Source organism: Staurois parvus, unplaced genomic scaffold (assembly GCF_062004578.1).
Source record: "Staurois parvus isolate SC_StPar_1 unplaced genomic scaffold, SC_StPar_1.0 ptg002799l, whole genome shotgun sequence".
Taxonomy (NCBI): Eukaryota; Metazoa; Chordata; class Amphibia; order Anura; family Ranidae; genus Staurois; species Staurois parvus.
Genome location: NW_028320595.1, coordinates 256,817 through 272,867, shown reverse-complemented (window position 1 = coordinate 272,867; position 16,051 = coordinate 256,817).

Genomic DNA, 16,051 nt, shown 5'->3' with positions numbered 1-16,051 from the left:
TGAATGGTCAGTCCGCCCCTAGCTGGATCCCATTTGTCACATTTTTGCACAGTTGCGCATTTTCCACATGTGTGCCTCTGGCACACCTCTTTAGTAAATCATCCCCATAGTCTTTGAAGGAAATCAGCAATAATTAGCAATATGATTATAGTTTGAGTTTGTTCTTGAATTTGATTTCATTTTTGAATTCGATTCAAGTTCAGACGAAATTTAGTTTTGTTATATTTGATTCATTTAAATGCTTTACTATCATAATTCGGAAATGCGGATACATCCGAATAATGAAATTTTCATGCAAATTTCGATTTTGAAACAAATTGCTCATGTCTAGTATTTATATTTAAATTCTCATGAAGATTCTTCTCTCCTCTCGGTTGCAACCGTCTGATTTGGTTATGTATCCACCTTAAACATATCCCACGCAAATGATTATAAAAAATACTGCGCCCCAAATTTTCAATTAACTTATTCTAATTCACAAAATCAAAAAAATAAAAATAACGATAAGTAAGTATATTGTCCTTAAATTCACTGTGCCATATATATAATATATTAAAAAAATATATAGAATGTGAAATAAATAATAAATCAATTTTTTATCTATGATAATCCACTGTGTCTTATTCAACTTAATTGACTAAATTCAATATTGACGTGAACAATATTTATAAAAATGTGAAAATATATAAGTGAGAAGACAATAAATATATAATTGTCCCAATTTATTTAAATAATTCCACACGTTGTTTTACTCTGTGCTCCAAAATCAACATTCACATGCGCTCACCTCCATGTCAGCCTAATTAAAGGCAGACGTAACTTTGTATTCAAGTAAAAGATGATTTTCTAGATTTTTTTGGCCAAATCCTTCCTGAATGAATTCATCCAGGAGAATACAGAGGACATCTGAGGCTCATCCCATCCTGAAGGATTTGGCCAAAAAATCTAGAAAATCATCTTTTACTTGAATACAAAGTTACGTCTGCCTTTAATTAGGCTGACATGGAGGTGAGCGCATGTGAATGTTGATTTTGGAGCACAGTAAAACAACGCGTAGAATAATTTAAATAAATTGGGACAATTATATATTTATTAATTTCTTCTCACCTATATATTTTCACATTTTTTATAAATATTGTTCACGTCAATATTGAATTTAGTCAATTAAGTTGAAAAAGGCACACTGGATTATCATAGATAAAAAATTGATTTATTATTTATTTCACATTCTATATATTTTTGAATATATTATATATATGGCACGGTGAATTTAAGGATAATATACTCACTTATCGTTATTTTTATTTGTTTGATTTTGTGAATTAGAATAAGTTAATTGAAAATTTGGGGCGCGGTATTTTTTATAATCACTTGGATATTTCATAATCGCACATATTTATGAGGATGCGACCAAATACCAGCGAACCATTAAGATAACAAAGTTTTTGGTTTATTAATTTGTGGTTCAAAAGTAAATGATATATAAATCCCACACAAAACCTCATATGACCAAATGACAGCTGTATAATACACAGAGAAACTGATAATCAATTATATTTTCAGTACCATGGACAGGGAAGTATGGCAATGGTCTGTACAACACCCCATGTATAAAGAGTGGACCTTCTTCTGGTAGCTAGTCATCCTATTTAATTTCACAGCTGAAAAAGCTAAAGGAGATCCACCATCCATTGACCTACACTCATGAATGTCAACATTGATCCATAAGAAGGAAGAGTAATGCATCATTGTAACTGATGACCATGTATACTAAGAGTGTGAAAAAGTTGCCTCTGACCCAACCAACATCAACTAATTAGTTTACAGTAATAATCAATTTATAAGTATTGATCCAGAGGAAGCAAAACCAAAACCCCAAAGAGAGGGCCACCAGAAGGTGCTTTAGTGTGGAGTAATTGGTTTTGGATCAGTGGTTGTGAACTTATGACTTTATGTGGACCTTAAATGTGTCCCCTGACATCACCAAAGGGTCACACACCAAAATAGCTCAGATAGGCCACACTTGAGGAGGCAGAAGTAGCTGGGCAAGCCATCTGTAGCCAGGTGAGAGGCCCTTCACTGTCAGGACTAGCGTGCAGGCAGTCAGGCAGGAGCCTAATAGCACACATCTTCTCCAGAAGACCCAGTTACTTTGGCTGGAGGGGTCCAAGGTCTAAGGATAAACAACCATCCCACTGTAACTAGTGTGCTCTGATAGCCATTGGTAAAGGGAGCCCTAAATTAGTTCCAGTGAGGCGGTGGCTTATCCTTGGGCCTTGGATCCCATCAGCTGCTCATCTGCATTATCAGAGCAACCCTGGCTTCCCTGAGAGGGATATTGTTCTAGATGATGAGCACAACTAGTTGTGCTTGGTACAGTTTTACAGAAATAGTAATTCTTAGCTAGGTTCCCTGTTGTTCTAGAGTCTCATAGAGACTACGCTACAGAGCCACATGGTACCCTGATTGAGCTTTGAAGAGTCCATGTTTGTGCAGATTTCATAATCTGTGTTGTATTACTTTCCAGTGTATGAATGCTTTTTGCCATTCTGACCTTGGTTCAAGGGAATCCCAAGCCATCTCTGAAACACCCCCCCTGGAAACATGATCTGGGTTGACCTAGGTCCTGCTCCCAGCTAAACATGGACAACTCCCAATAAGCCCTCAAAAGCGGTATCTCCATATTATGCCCAAAACACACTGACTGAGATTTCTTGATTCCAAGTAGCAGCAGATCTACCTGAAACAATCCAGGACTGCAAACACACCCTGCCACAGATACAATGGCCTACAGTGCCAAGTTGCAATCTGATTTACAACTTGATTGGCTTGGTCATTATCTCCTGGCCATAGAAAGACTAAAGAAAACATGATCGGTAAGGCAGGCCAGGGTTGCAGGAAAAAAATTAGCAAGATTCCTCCATCAACACAGACAATGTTGACATGACCTTCTGCCGAGCAATTGTCTCCCCTAGTGGGGGTGGGGGGGTGCAGGGGGAAGCTGTCCATGCCCAGGAGAAAACAGTCATTATTGCTAGCAGCTATAGCAGCTGCTAACGATAATCACAAGTGAATCCTGCTGAACCGGCAGAGATTCGAATCGTCTGTGGCCAGCCAAAGTAAACTGGGTCCTTGGAGCTACGGGCGTATCTGTTGTGGGGAAAACAAGGTGTTTGCCTTGAGCGGCATTTTTCAGGGGGGTGGCGCCACCCCAAGACAGAAGTGACCAGTGGTGTCTCCGCAGTGCTTGGGCGGGAGGGCGGTGTCAAGGTCCTACCTTTTTCCTGTGGTTATGTTACTTCATGTGCTGGTGTCCATCTTGGATTCTGCTGTGCATGATGGGAGCCCTTTTATGCCTTCAGGTTTCTGTGGTCCATCCTCCAGAGGGGTGTGGCTGATGACATATAAGCCTGTGGCCCGCACATGCTCTTTGCACTTGTGTCTTGTGTCTTTGTGTTGCTGTTACTCTGTTCTGACTCTCGTGACTCTCCTGGTATCTGATTCGGCTTGTCTTGACTATTCTTTGTATTCTCCTTTGATCTGACCCTCTGTTGCTGAACCCGGCTCGTGACCTGTGATTCTCGTCTGCTGTCCTGTACTGTTCTGTCCTGTTGTTGTTGACCCCGGCTTGTCTGACTACTCTTTTGTCTCTTCCACCAGCTACACGCCATTGGCGGCGGCCATTACCGCAGCTGAGGTGTCTCGGGGGCCGCGACCTGGTTCCTGGCTGCGTCAAGTCCATCCCCACCATCAGGGGCCCTGGTGAAGGGCAGCCTGGGACTTAGACTCCGCGCCCTGAGGGACTTTGGTCTGTGGGTGGTGGTTGTCGTCAGCCAGTGCGTTACATTGTTAGGCCTGCCTGTCCGTTCCTCAGCTCCTGCCCTGACATTACACAAGTGCCATGAACCCTGACGGTGCAGGCACGCCTTCGCTCCCAATGCTAGTCGCCAGACTCGATCAACAGGATCACCTGTTGGATCAGTTCGCTCAGGCGTTGCAAACTCTGCTTGCACGCACCGCGCACCTTACTCCTGGTGTTATTAGGCCGGTTGTCGCTCCGGTGGTCGCTTCCGATGCCGTTCCGCTTGCTGTGCCTACCGCCGCGGCTGATGCGGTACCCGCGGTGTCCAGAGGTATGACCGGTTCAGCCCCTCTTCCACAGCGCTTTGGGGGTGAGCCGAGTCAGTGTCGTGGGTTCCTCAACCAGGTGGGTATTTATTTTGAATTAATACCCCACGCCTTTCCGTCTGAGAGGTCAAAGGTGGGGTTCCTCATCTCACTACTCTCAGACAAGGCCTTGGCCTGGGCAAATCCCTTATGGGAGAGGAACGACCCGGTGATTCAAGATTTTTCTGGTTTTGTCGATGCCTTCCGTAGGGTATTCGACGTACCGGCTCGTTCCGCCTCGGCGGCCAAGCTGCTCATGACCATGCATCAGGGTTCACGGACCGTGGCCGAGTACGCTATAGAGTTTCGTACCCTGGCGGCAGAGGTCGGTTGGAACAATGAGGCTCTGGTGGCTGCGTTTTCCCATGGTCTTTCTGACTCATTGAAGGACGAGATTGCAGCTAAGGAACTGCCTGTGGTGTTGGAGGAGCTCATCTCTTTCCTGATCCTGATTGACACCAGGCTCAGGGAGAGGCCTTCACTCAAGGAACGCCTGCGGAGGCCTTCCAATCGGCTGGCACCTGCGTTTTCTGTCCCACCCGTTCCTCCCTCTCCTCCCACGCCTCCTGGGGATGGCTTGTCTGGTGGGGAACCCATGCAGCTGGGGTTTGCTCGCCTTTCCGAGGGGGAGCGGGCCGCTCGGCGTCGGGAGGGTCGCTGCCTGTACTGTGGCCTCGGTGGGCACTTTCGGCAGTCTTGTCCGGTCCGTCCGGGAAACGCTCGCACCTGAGATCATGTCGGGGACAGATCTTGGGTGGAGTTTCCTCGTCCCCGGCGTCCCGCAAGGATAAGCCACTGATCACCGTGGTCCTTTCTTGGACAGGGGGCTCGGTGACGGCCCAGGCGTTGGTAGACTCTGGGGCCGGTGGGTTGTTCTTGGACAGCTCGTTTGCTGCGCAGCACTCCATTCCCCTGCAGGCTCGTGCTGCCCCATTGGTTCTCGAAGCAATAGATGGGCTCTCTTCTTGTCACGCTTCAACTATGTGGTTTCATATTTGCCTGGTTCCAAGAATGTCAGGGCTGATGCATTATCACGGCAATACTCTGAGTTGTCCAGGGAGGACTCTGAGCCAATCTCACTTATACCTCCAGATCAGATCCTGGCTGCCATTCGCACCAGTCTGACCTCTCCCCTTGGGGAGCAGATTTTGGCGGCTCAAACTGATGCTCCTCCCGGGAGGCCGGAGGGTAGATGTTTCGTACCCGAGGGATTGCGCACCCGCCTGCTGCGTACCTACCATAACGCCAAAACTGCCGGGCATCCAGGGAAGAACCAGCTGTGTTGGGTCGTCTCTCGCTTATTCTGGTGGCCAACCCTCCGTGCCGACATTGCCTCTTATGTAGCGGCATGTTCGATCTGTGCCCAGAATAAGTCTCCACGGCATCTCCCTTTGGGTCTTCTGCAACCCATTCCCAATGGGGAGCGTCCTTGGTCACATCTAGGGATGGACTTTATTGTAGACCTCCCGGTGTCTCGGGGTCATACGGTCATCCTCATGATCGTCGATCGGTTTTCCAAGATGTGCCATTGCATTCCACTCAGGAAATTACCCACAGCGCAGGAACTGGCCACGGTCTTTTCCAGGGAGATTTTTCGCCTGCATGGGTTACCTAAGGTGATTGTCTCAGACCGCGGGAGTCAGTTCGTGTCCAGATTCTGGCGTGCCTTCTGCTCCCAGTTGGGTATTAGTCTCTCCTTTTCATCAGCCTACCACCCGCAGTCCAATGGGGCTGCGGAGCGTTCCAATCAGGCCTTAGAACAATTCCTTCGGTGTTATATTTCAGACCATCAGGATGATTGGGCCGATCTCCTGCCGTGGGCAGAGTTTGCCAGGAACTCGGCGGTCAACTCCTCCACCGGGATGTCTCCCTTCATGGCCAACTATGGGTTTCAACCCGCGGTATTACCTGAGAGGTTCTCACCACAGGACATTCCGGCTGTGGAGAACCATCTTGCTGCCCTGCGTTCTTCTTGGGGGCAGATCCAGAGGGCCTTGAGGGACTCAGCTCAGCGCCAGAAGTTCCAGGCTGATCGCAGACGGTTGCCCGCTCCTTCATACCAGGTCGGCGATCGGGTGTGGTTGTCTACTCGCAACCTCAATCTTTGGGTGCCCACACCCAAACTGGCTCCCCGTTTTGTCGGTCCTTTCCGCATTCTCCGCAAAGTGAATCCGGTGGCCTATGCACTTGCCCTTCCGTCTGGGATGCGGATCTCCAATATCTTTCATGTTTCCCTGTTGAAACCTCTGATCTGCAATCGCTTCACTACCTCTCTTCCTCGGCCCCGTCCTGTCCGGGTTGACGGTCATGAGGAGTATGAGGTGAGCCGGATCCTGGACTCTCGATTGGTGCGCGGTCAATTACAGTTCCTGGTTCATTGGCGCGGTTATGGTCCCGAGGAGCGTTCCTGGGTTCCTTCCGCGGATGTCCATGCTCCTGCCCTCCTCCGCGCTTTTCATACCCGCTTTCCTCAGAAACCTTTTGTTGAGCCGCGAAGGGGGAGGGGCCCTTGAGGGGGAGGTACTGTCAAGGTCCTACCTTTTTCCTGTGGTTATGTTACTTCATGTGCTGGTGTCCATCTTGGATTCTGCTGTGCATGATGGGAGCCCTTTTATGCCTTCAGGTTTCTGTGGTCCATCCTCCAGAGGGGTGTGGCTGATGACATATAAGCCTGTGGCCCGCACATGCTCTTTGCACTTGTGTCTTGTGTCTTTGTGTTGCTGTTACTCTGTTCTGACTCTCGTGACTCTCCTGGTATCTGATTCGGCTTGTCTTGACTATTCTTTGTATTCTCCTTTGATCTGACCCTCTGTTGCTGAACCCGGCTCGTGACCTGTGATTCTCGTCTGCTGTCCTGTACTGTTCTGTCCTGTTGTTGTTGACCCCGGCTTGTCTGACTACTCTTTTGTCTCTTCCACCAGCTACACGCCATTGGCGGCGGCCATTACCGCAGCTGAGGTGTCTCGGGGGCCGCGACCTGGTTCCTGGCTGCGTCAAGTCCATCCCCACCATCAGGGGCCCTGGTGAAGGGCAGCCTGGGACTTAGACTCCGCGCCCTGAGGGACTTTGGTCTGTGGGTGGTGGTTGTCGTCAGCCAGTGCGTTACATTGTTAGGCCTGCCTGTCCGTTCCTCAGCTCCTGCCCTGACAGGCGGTCACTGCAGTGGCTGGGCAGAGAGCGGGCTTGGCAGGGCTTGAGTGGGGGAGGCCATGCTTGGGCGGGGGAGGTAGAGGCGGCAGTGCTTGGGCAGGGGAAACCGGGGGGCCATGCTCGGGTGGGGGAGGTGGGGGCATCAGTGCTTGGGTGGGGGGAGGTTGGCTCTCTGACCATCTGCTGTAGTTTGTCTGCAGTTTCTGACCATCTCCTATAATATACCTGCAGTGTCTGACCTTGTCCTATACTATGTCTACAGTCTCTGACCATCTCCTGTACTATGTCCGCAGTCTATGACCATTTCCTGTACTATGTCTACAGTCTCTGACCATCTCCTGTACTATGTCTCTGGCCATTTCTGAGGTGGAGCTTACAGATGGGAAGAGATAGGAAGAGAGGGAGCTTACAGATGAAGGGGTGGATCTTAAATATGAAGGGGTGGGACATATTTAGATGGAAGGGGCGCCCAATTTTAGTCTTGCCTAGGGCAGCACAAAACCAAAATACACCACTGCTTGGAGCTCACAGTTCCTCAGCACCGACCAGTACTATGTCCTGGAAGTTACAAACAATGACCCAACCAGCTTATCAATTTGATCCAGCAGGACAGTGAGAAGATATAAAGTGGGAGCCACCTGGAGATAACATGTTAATGATTGCTTTCCTCTGGCTGATCCTGGTGTCCTCCTTGCACAGGTTAATGAAGGAGTTCAGTTTGTGCCCTCTTATCCGCTCCTCACAATGGCTGTTTGTGTCCATTGTGTATGCCCTGTTCTTAATGATTAATAAATACAGCAGATCTCACAATGAGCCGTTCAAGTTTAATGCTTTGTCTGGCACTTCTCCCATTCCTGCTTACCTGGCATGTGAAAAACAGCGACCCAGCACAGTTCGGGAGCGTGGGACCCCCGTACACTGTGTACCTAGTGAAAAATTGGCTGGACCGGACACCAGTGTTCAATTTTCTGGGATGTGATGGCACCGCGAGGGCCCCCTGCTGCGTCTGAGATATGAACGAGAAGAAAAGGTTATTATTCCATAAGAGGTGTTCCCAGATAATAGACATTCTTTACAGAGTTTGCAAATGTTGGCCATTGCCTTCAGCCATGCAGACATTACAGAGTAATTAAACACCAGAGGCCCCTTGTATGGACTATAAACTGGGACCACATCGGAAGGTTCTATTGTTTCCTGTTACGTTGGGCAGTGGTGGATAAAGTCACCAAAAAGTGTTAGTGCAAGAACAATTCTGAACCCCCACACTCAACTACTGCCGTACTACAAACACCTGGACCCGAGAACACTGACACACCTGAAACATTTTAATTGGGCTTTGTTTAAAGTGGCAAAACTCTGGAAAGAGAATTGGGTTAGTTAGGCAACAACAGTGCCACAGAGAATGACAGTTGGATGACAGGCCTGACAAAGGCCATAGTAACACCTAAATAGGTTCAGTAGACCCTGTCTAATCTTCTGGTCAGGGTAGCTAACAGCAAAACTCCTGCAGACGATGGGGCCCTTTCAATGAACCGCTCAACCGAGAACAAAATGGCCAAAGGCCACTGATGGCCACTGACCCATTTCTCCCCGGTGGCCAGCAAAATGGTCCCCGATCTCAAGCCAGCTTTCAGCAGCTGTAACTGGAATACTGGACCACTGTATAGCCAGAACACAAGAAGACAGGATAGCTGGAACACTCTGACCTTTCTCCCTCTGTAGCAGTAGCACATACGGCATACAGTCTCTAACAGAAGACATGGCCTTGGGGCTCCTAACACAACAGCAGTTTGGAAAGTACTGCATATGGACCCTCGGCTTACCAGCATGCATCCCAGGCCACAGCTCTACATAGTACCAGACCTGAACCCTGTACACATGTTCCTGGCTGTTAGTCCTTCACTCTGAGCCCTGTTCTGGACTCACATTACACCTCCCTGGGTGCACACAGCTGCCCCACAACACAAGGAGTCACTTCCCCACATTTCCCAGGCACCTTCCTCCCTAGCAGACTTGATGGCCACTGGGTTCTCCTTGTGGATTCCGGTAGAATCTCCTCATACCCCATCCTCATCCTCATCCTTTTGTTTTATTTATTAAAGTGGCTTGCTGCACGATCAGGTGCACTTAGTAATTTTTGTTGCTACAGTATACATTCCTCTCCTTCTGCTTCTCAAGATGAACATGGAGCTGCAATAAGACGCATGCACATACTGTGGACTAAGGTTTTGGTAAGCAGGTTCCTTTGTTGTCCTAATATCTTCATGTCATACATGACCTGGTATAAGGTTTGCAGCATTCAAACATCTTTCATGATCACTTTTACGGTCATGGTTCACCGGGAGATCCTCTAAGACATAGGTGTGAAACACAAGGCCCGCAGGCCGAATCCGGCCCACCAGGTCATTTCATGTGACCCTCGCACCTCTCCTGCAGCTGCAGCACTCCCCTCATCTCCATAACCACCTTGTCTCAGCAGTTGACAGCAAAGAAGAGGACAGAACTCCTCCGCCAGATCCTGTGCTTCTCCATGCATCCACAGAGAGGCTCGTCTCTGCTCCCCATCTCAGCAGTGAGCAGCAGAGATGACAAGACTCCTCCTACAGATCCTGCACCTCTTTATGCATCCACAGCACACGCTCATCTCCCCTGGTCTCAGCATTCAGAAGATTCTGGAAGCTGACTTCAGGCCTCCACTCATCCTCCTCCAGACTCTGCACTTTCTGCTTCCCAATTCTGCCCCAGCTTCCTCCTGGTAGCAGCACAAGGTAAGGGGGGTGCACTGTGATGTAAGCGAGGGTGAGGGACTCTTGACTTCTAATGGTGGGGGGGGTCTTGAAATCTAATGTAAGGAGGGATGGGGTGCTCTGGACTTATTACCATAATGCTGATGCGGCCCATTAAGTTTGACACCACTGCTCTAGGAGGTTCAAAAGCCACAACGACATTGATCATAGGAGGCAGACAAAAGAAGATAGATTTACACCTTGATGCCATGGGTCCTGTCTATCCATATATCCATCCATCCATCACCATGACCACATTTTAATTTTCAGTGCATTTTATCCATCCATCTATCACCAAAGCCGCGTTGCACTCTTCAAACCTTAGAACCTTACTTTTTTTCTGTGGCTCCATGTTTGAAATGAGCACCAGAGCTGCATTAGTCACTCAACAGAGTATTACCAGGGTCTGCGTAATAGTCTGCAGTTGGATTTTTAGACCTGCAACCACATACCATGGCAAATTCAAGTCAACCTACCGCCATGTCCCTGGAATGGGACAACCAAGGAGAAAAAAAGAAAGCCATCTACAGGAGATGTGCAATAAACTATTGTTGGATATCTGTCCAGAGATCTATGGAGTTCAAACCAGACTCAACAAAACTATCTTTATTTATGGAACAGAACAGGTTCAAAATGCACACTCTGTCACATAAAGTCATGGAAAGCCAAAGGAATGCAAAGTCGATGCATTTCCCATCATGTTACCAACCTTCATCTTACAATTTTCCCACATTTTTTTTTGTCCACACATTTGACCAATATTCAACACCTTGTATCAGTAGGAGATCCAGATATTAGTAATATGTGCTGTATCTTTACTGCAGCCAATGTTGCATTTGCTAACATCGAACATTCACCCCTTCTAATGGGAAACATGTGCTATAATCGCCAAAATCTATATTAACTGTTCTGAAGATGATCAGTTTAGCCTAATCCCATCCTTTACAAGTCTTCTTCGTTCACTGAGGGTCAAGATCTATTTTATAAATACTGCCACTTTATTAGGTCCACCTTGCTAGTGCCAAGAATATCTCCCCCACACCATGACACCACCATCACCAGCCTGAACCGTTGATACAAGGCAGGATGGATCCACCACACCATGACACCACCATCACCAGCCTGAACCGTTGATACAAGGCAGGATGGATCCACCACACCATGACACCACCACCACCAGCCTGAACCATTGATACAAGGCAGGATGAATCCACCACACCATGACACCACCAGCCTGAACAGTTGATACAAGGCAGGATGAATCCACCACACCATGACACCACCAGCCTGAACCGTTGATACAAGGCAGGGTGGATCCACCACAACTTGACACCACCACCACCAGCCTGAACCGTTGATACAAGGCAGGATGGATCCATGCTAACATGTTGTTTACACCAAATTCTGACCGTACCATCTGAATGTCGCAACTGAAATAGAGACCCAGCAGACCAGGCAACGTTTTTCCAATCTTCTATTGTCTGATTTTGGTGAGCCTGTGCGAATTGTAGCCTCTGTTTCCTGTACTTAGCTGACAGAAGTGGCACCCAGTGTTGTCTTCTGCTGCTGTAGCCCATCTGCTTCAAGGCTCGATGTGTTGTGTGTTCAGGGACGGTATTCTGCATACCTTGGTTGTAACGAGTGGTTATTTGAGTTACTGTTACCTTTCTATCATCTGAAACCAGTCTGCCCATTCTCCTCTGACCTCTGACATCAACAAGGCATTTTCCTCCACACAACTACCGCTCACTGGATATTTTCTCTTTTTTGGACCATTCTCTGTAAACCCTAGAGATGATTGTGCATGAAAATCCCAGTAAATCAGCAGTTTTTTAAATACTGAGACCAGCCCCTCTGGCACCAACAACCACGCCATGTTCAAAGTCCCTTAAATCCCCTTTCTCCCCCATTCTGAAGCTTGGTTTGACATTTAGCATGTCGTCTTCACCACATCTAAAGGCCTAAATGCTGCCATGTGATTGGCTGTCTAGCAATTTGTGTTACCAAGCCATTGAACAGGTGTACCTAATAAAGTAGCCGGTGAGTGTATACCCCTGGGAATATGCATGGAGACATCCATGATGGAGAACTATCAAGGCGTCAGCTCCGGCGGATATGTTTCTGTGGTTTTGTGTTGTTTGTGTTCAAGGGAGGGTGGTGGGTTTGAGCGGGAGGCCACATCAAAAGCAAGAAAGGAAAAGCTTCTAAAGGCTGAGTTTTTTGAACACTGACTTGAAGCATGACAACGTCACGTAATTATCCGAATCTTCCCCCTGCGATGATGTGACCACAGAGGGTTTGCGGTGGGATCGCATATGCCGGACCTCCCACGCTCATCAACAAGCGGAGCGTGGCTGGCGAGGTGCAGCTGTGGTTCAGCGTCGGCCGGAGGCGTCTCTTTATGACATTCATGGAATGACTCATCACAGACGGGTGACACATTGTTGGGATAATGAGGTGACATCCGAGATGGTGGGAGACAAATGTCCAAAAATATTGCTGGAGCTGTTCACGTGCCAGAGGTATTTCGGTACCAATTCGCCTATGAAAAAAAAAAAAAGCTCCTGGGCCAATAGTGAGTGAGATGGTGGCATCCATTTATTATGCTATACATCATACAATTCATATTAGTCTTGGTCCATGGAGAGAGTATTACCAATTTATTGATCCTTTCGCTGCCACAGGACACCACAGAAGGTGAGGGTCGGAAAAGTCCTCTCAACTGAGCTGTGGAGATGTGGAAGAGACTCCCTCAAGAGTTGGTTGTGGCCAGCTCAGTGGATTGCTGTAGGAAAGTCCTGGATTCTTTCTTGGATACACAGAATATAACTGGATATAACATTTATAGGGAAAGTTGATCCAAGGAATATCCGATTGCCTCTCGGAGGATCAAGAAGGAATTTTTTCCCCTGCAGGAGCAAATCCGATCGGGCTTTGCTGGGTTTTTTGCCTTCCTCTTGATCAACTGTGGATGTAGGATAACAAAAAAATTTTTTTTTTCTTTAATGGTTGAACTTGATGGAATTTTGCCTTGTTTTAGCCAGACTAACTATGTAACTATGTAACCTTTTCACTCCCAGAGTCGTTTTTGCATTATTATTTTTTGCACCCTTGTTTAAAAAAGTCATTTTAGGCCTGAAGATTATGTAAACTCCCAAACATTAGGGTAGCCTTGGTGTTTGATTTTCTTTTTTAAACTATTAACCCCTCGCCCTCCAGAGGATTCCCCCTTTCCTGACCAGACTGGCGATACGGCGCTGCGTTACTTTAACTGACAATTGCGCGGTCATGCAACGCTGCACCCAAATGAAATTTACGTCCTTTTTTTCCCCACAAATGGAGCTTTCTTTCGGTGGTATTTGTTCGCCTGTGCAATTTTTATTTTTTGTGCTATAAAAAAGAAAATAGACCACCAATTGTGAGAAAACAACAATATTTTGGACTTTATGCAATGAAAACCATGAATGAAATGGATTAGAATAGAGTAAAACAGAACAGAATAGAATAGGTTAAAACAGAGCAGAACATAATAGAATATAAAAAAAATTAAATAGAAAATAAATGAATAGAACAGAAAATAAAGGAATAGAATAGGTTAAAATAGAATAGAATAGAAAATAAAAGAGTGGAATAGAATAGAAAAAAATAGAATAGAAAAAAACAAGAGACTAGAAGAGAAAAAGAAAGAATGTAGCTGCCTTCCGAAATTCGAATTTTGATTAGAATAGATTAAAATTCAAATGCCAATTTGATACTTTCCAATTCGGTCAAAGTGAATTCAATCCAACCAAAATTTGAGAAAGTTGGACTCAAATTCGAAAACAAATAAATGAAACAGAACAAATTCCAAAAATGAATTAAACAATTTTAACAAAATTAAATTACTTAAATAATAAATCGAAACCAAACAAATGTTTTCATTCTAATGTGGGGGTGAGGGTGGGGGGTTTTGAAACATTTGGGGGTTTGGGGGTGAATTTTAAGTGCTTGGGTGCAACTTTAATTTTTTACGTACTGGCTGGGGAAAGTGACACCAGGACCTGGACTGATGTTGGGTCATTAGCAGGAAAGGGAGATCAATGACCACTTCCACCAATGGGCATATGGAGCCTGGGAATCATGGCGGGACACTTGGGGGGGTAACACATATGGGGTGTGGAAGTGGTCTGGCGGCTACACAACGGACGTCCCGCTTGTCAGATTTGCACCCACTCCTGGCAATGGCAGCAAAGACACGAATGACTGCCGCTCTGTACTCATTATTACATCATTAAATATAATTGTCAGTTCCAAGCCATGTTCCTGGCTTTGACCCGATATTCGGAACGTACAGTTCTTCTACAGGACTGCATTGATGTGCCCTGAAATTCACTTTAGTGTACTTTTTACCGAAATGTTGTGCTTCATAAACCTTGTACATCAATTTCATAAAATTACTTTTTAAACGCATGCAAAAACAAAAATATAAATGCAACTCTTGGAGTTGAAAGGGTTAAGAGGGCATTTTATCCCCCTCATTTCCTGTGGTGTCTACAGGACAGGAAATGAAGAAGCATCTTCCCAATGGGACACAGACTGCAAAATAAAAAATGACAGTCATTATTACCACCCTTTCCTTAACCCCTCGCCTTCCAGAGGATTTACCCCCCCCCCCTCCTGCCCAGGCCATTTTCTGGTGATTCAGCGCTGCGTTACTTTAACTGACAATTGCGCGGTCATGCAACGCTGGACCCAAAATGAAATTTACTTTCTTTTTTTCCCACGAATAGAGCTTTCTTTCTGTGGTATTTGATCGCCTGCAGCAGTTAATCTTTCCAAATCTTAAATATAAAAAGTTTTGCCTTTCTTTCGGTGGTATTTTTTGAGCAATAAAAAAAAAACTATATTTTTGACTTTTTGCTATTAACCCTTTTACACCTAAGGGTAAAACAAATCTTAATGCCGAAGCACAATTTTGCAATGTTGACATGTGTTGGTAAAACTGTACATATCATCACAACTATGTACATTCAGGTGGATTATACTGCATTTTTTCAGGACAAATTGGGCTTTCATTTGATGGTAAATGGTAATGGATAGCTCCTGATTTTTTTTTATTATCAAAGGAAAACTGACCCAAAATAGTAAAAAAAAAAATCATTTTTTAAAATATAGCTGTGTGTTTCTTGTTACTACCATAACCTACCGCCAAAGAACAACCCAAAATAAATTTTCCAGCTCTTGATGATACCATATATGTGTATGCTATTTGTTGTTTGTATCCGTAGTACAGCCCAGAAACAATAGTGTGCATTTTGTTCTCTGTTTACCTAAAATACACTGACACTAACTGACATTAATACCAATGTAAAAAAAAAAAAAAAAAAAAATGTATACATATATATATATATATATATATATATATCCTGACCATTGACCTTGACCTTGACCTGACCCAAACACTTACCCTGGCACTGAACTAGATCAAACCTTGATCTAGGTATTTTTTCTTTATTTTTTCTTTTATTTTTGAATATTTATTAATTTATTTTTTTAACAAACATTTTTTCCCCCTCTATGCCAGGAGTTAGAGAGATACAATGTATAATACAATGTATATAATGATACAATGTATAATAGGATGTATATAATGATACAATGTATAATGGAATGTATATAACGATACAATATATAATAGGATGTATATAATGATACAATGTATAATAGGATGTATATAATGATACAATGTATAATAGGATGTATATAATGATACAATGTATAATAGGATGTATATAATGATACAATGTATAATGGAATGCATATAATGATACAATGTGTAATATGATGTATATAACGATACAATGTATAATAGGATGTATATAATGATACAATGTATAATGGGATGTATATAATGATACAATGTATAATAGAATGTATATAATGATACAATGTATAATAGAATATATCTA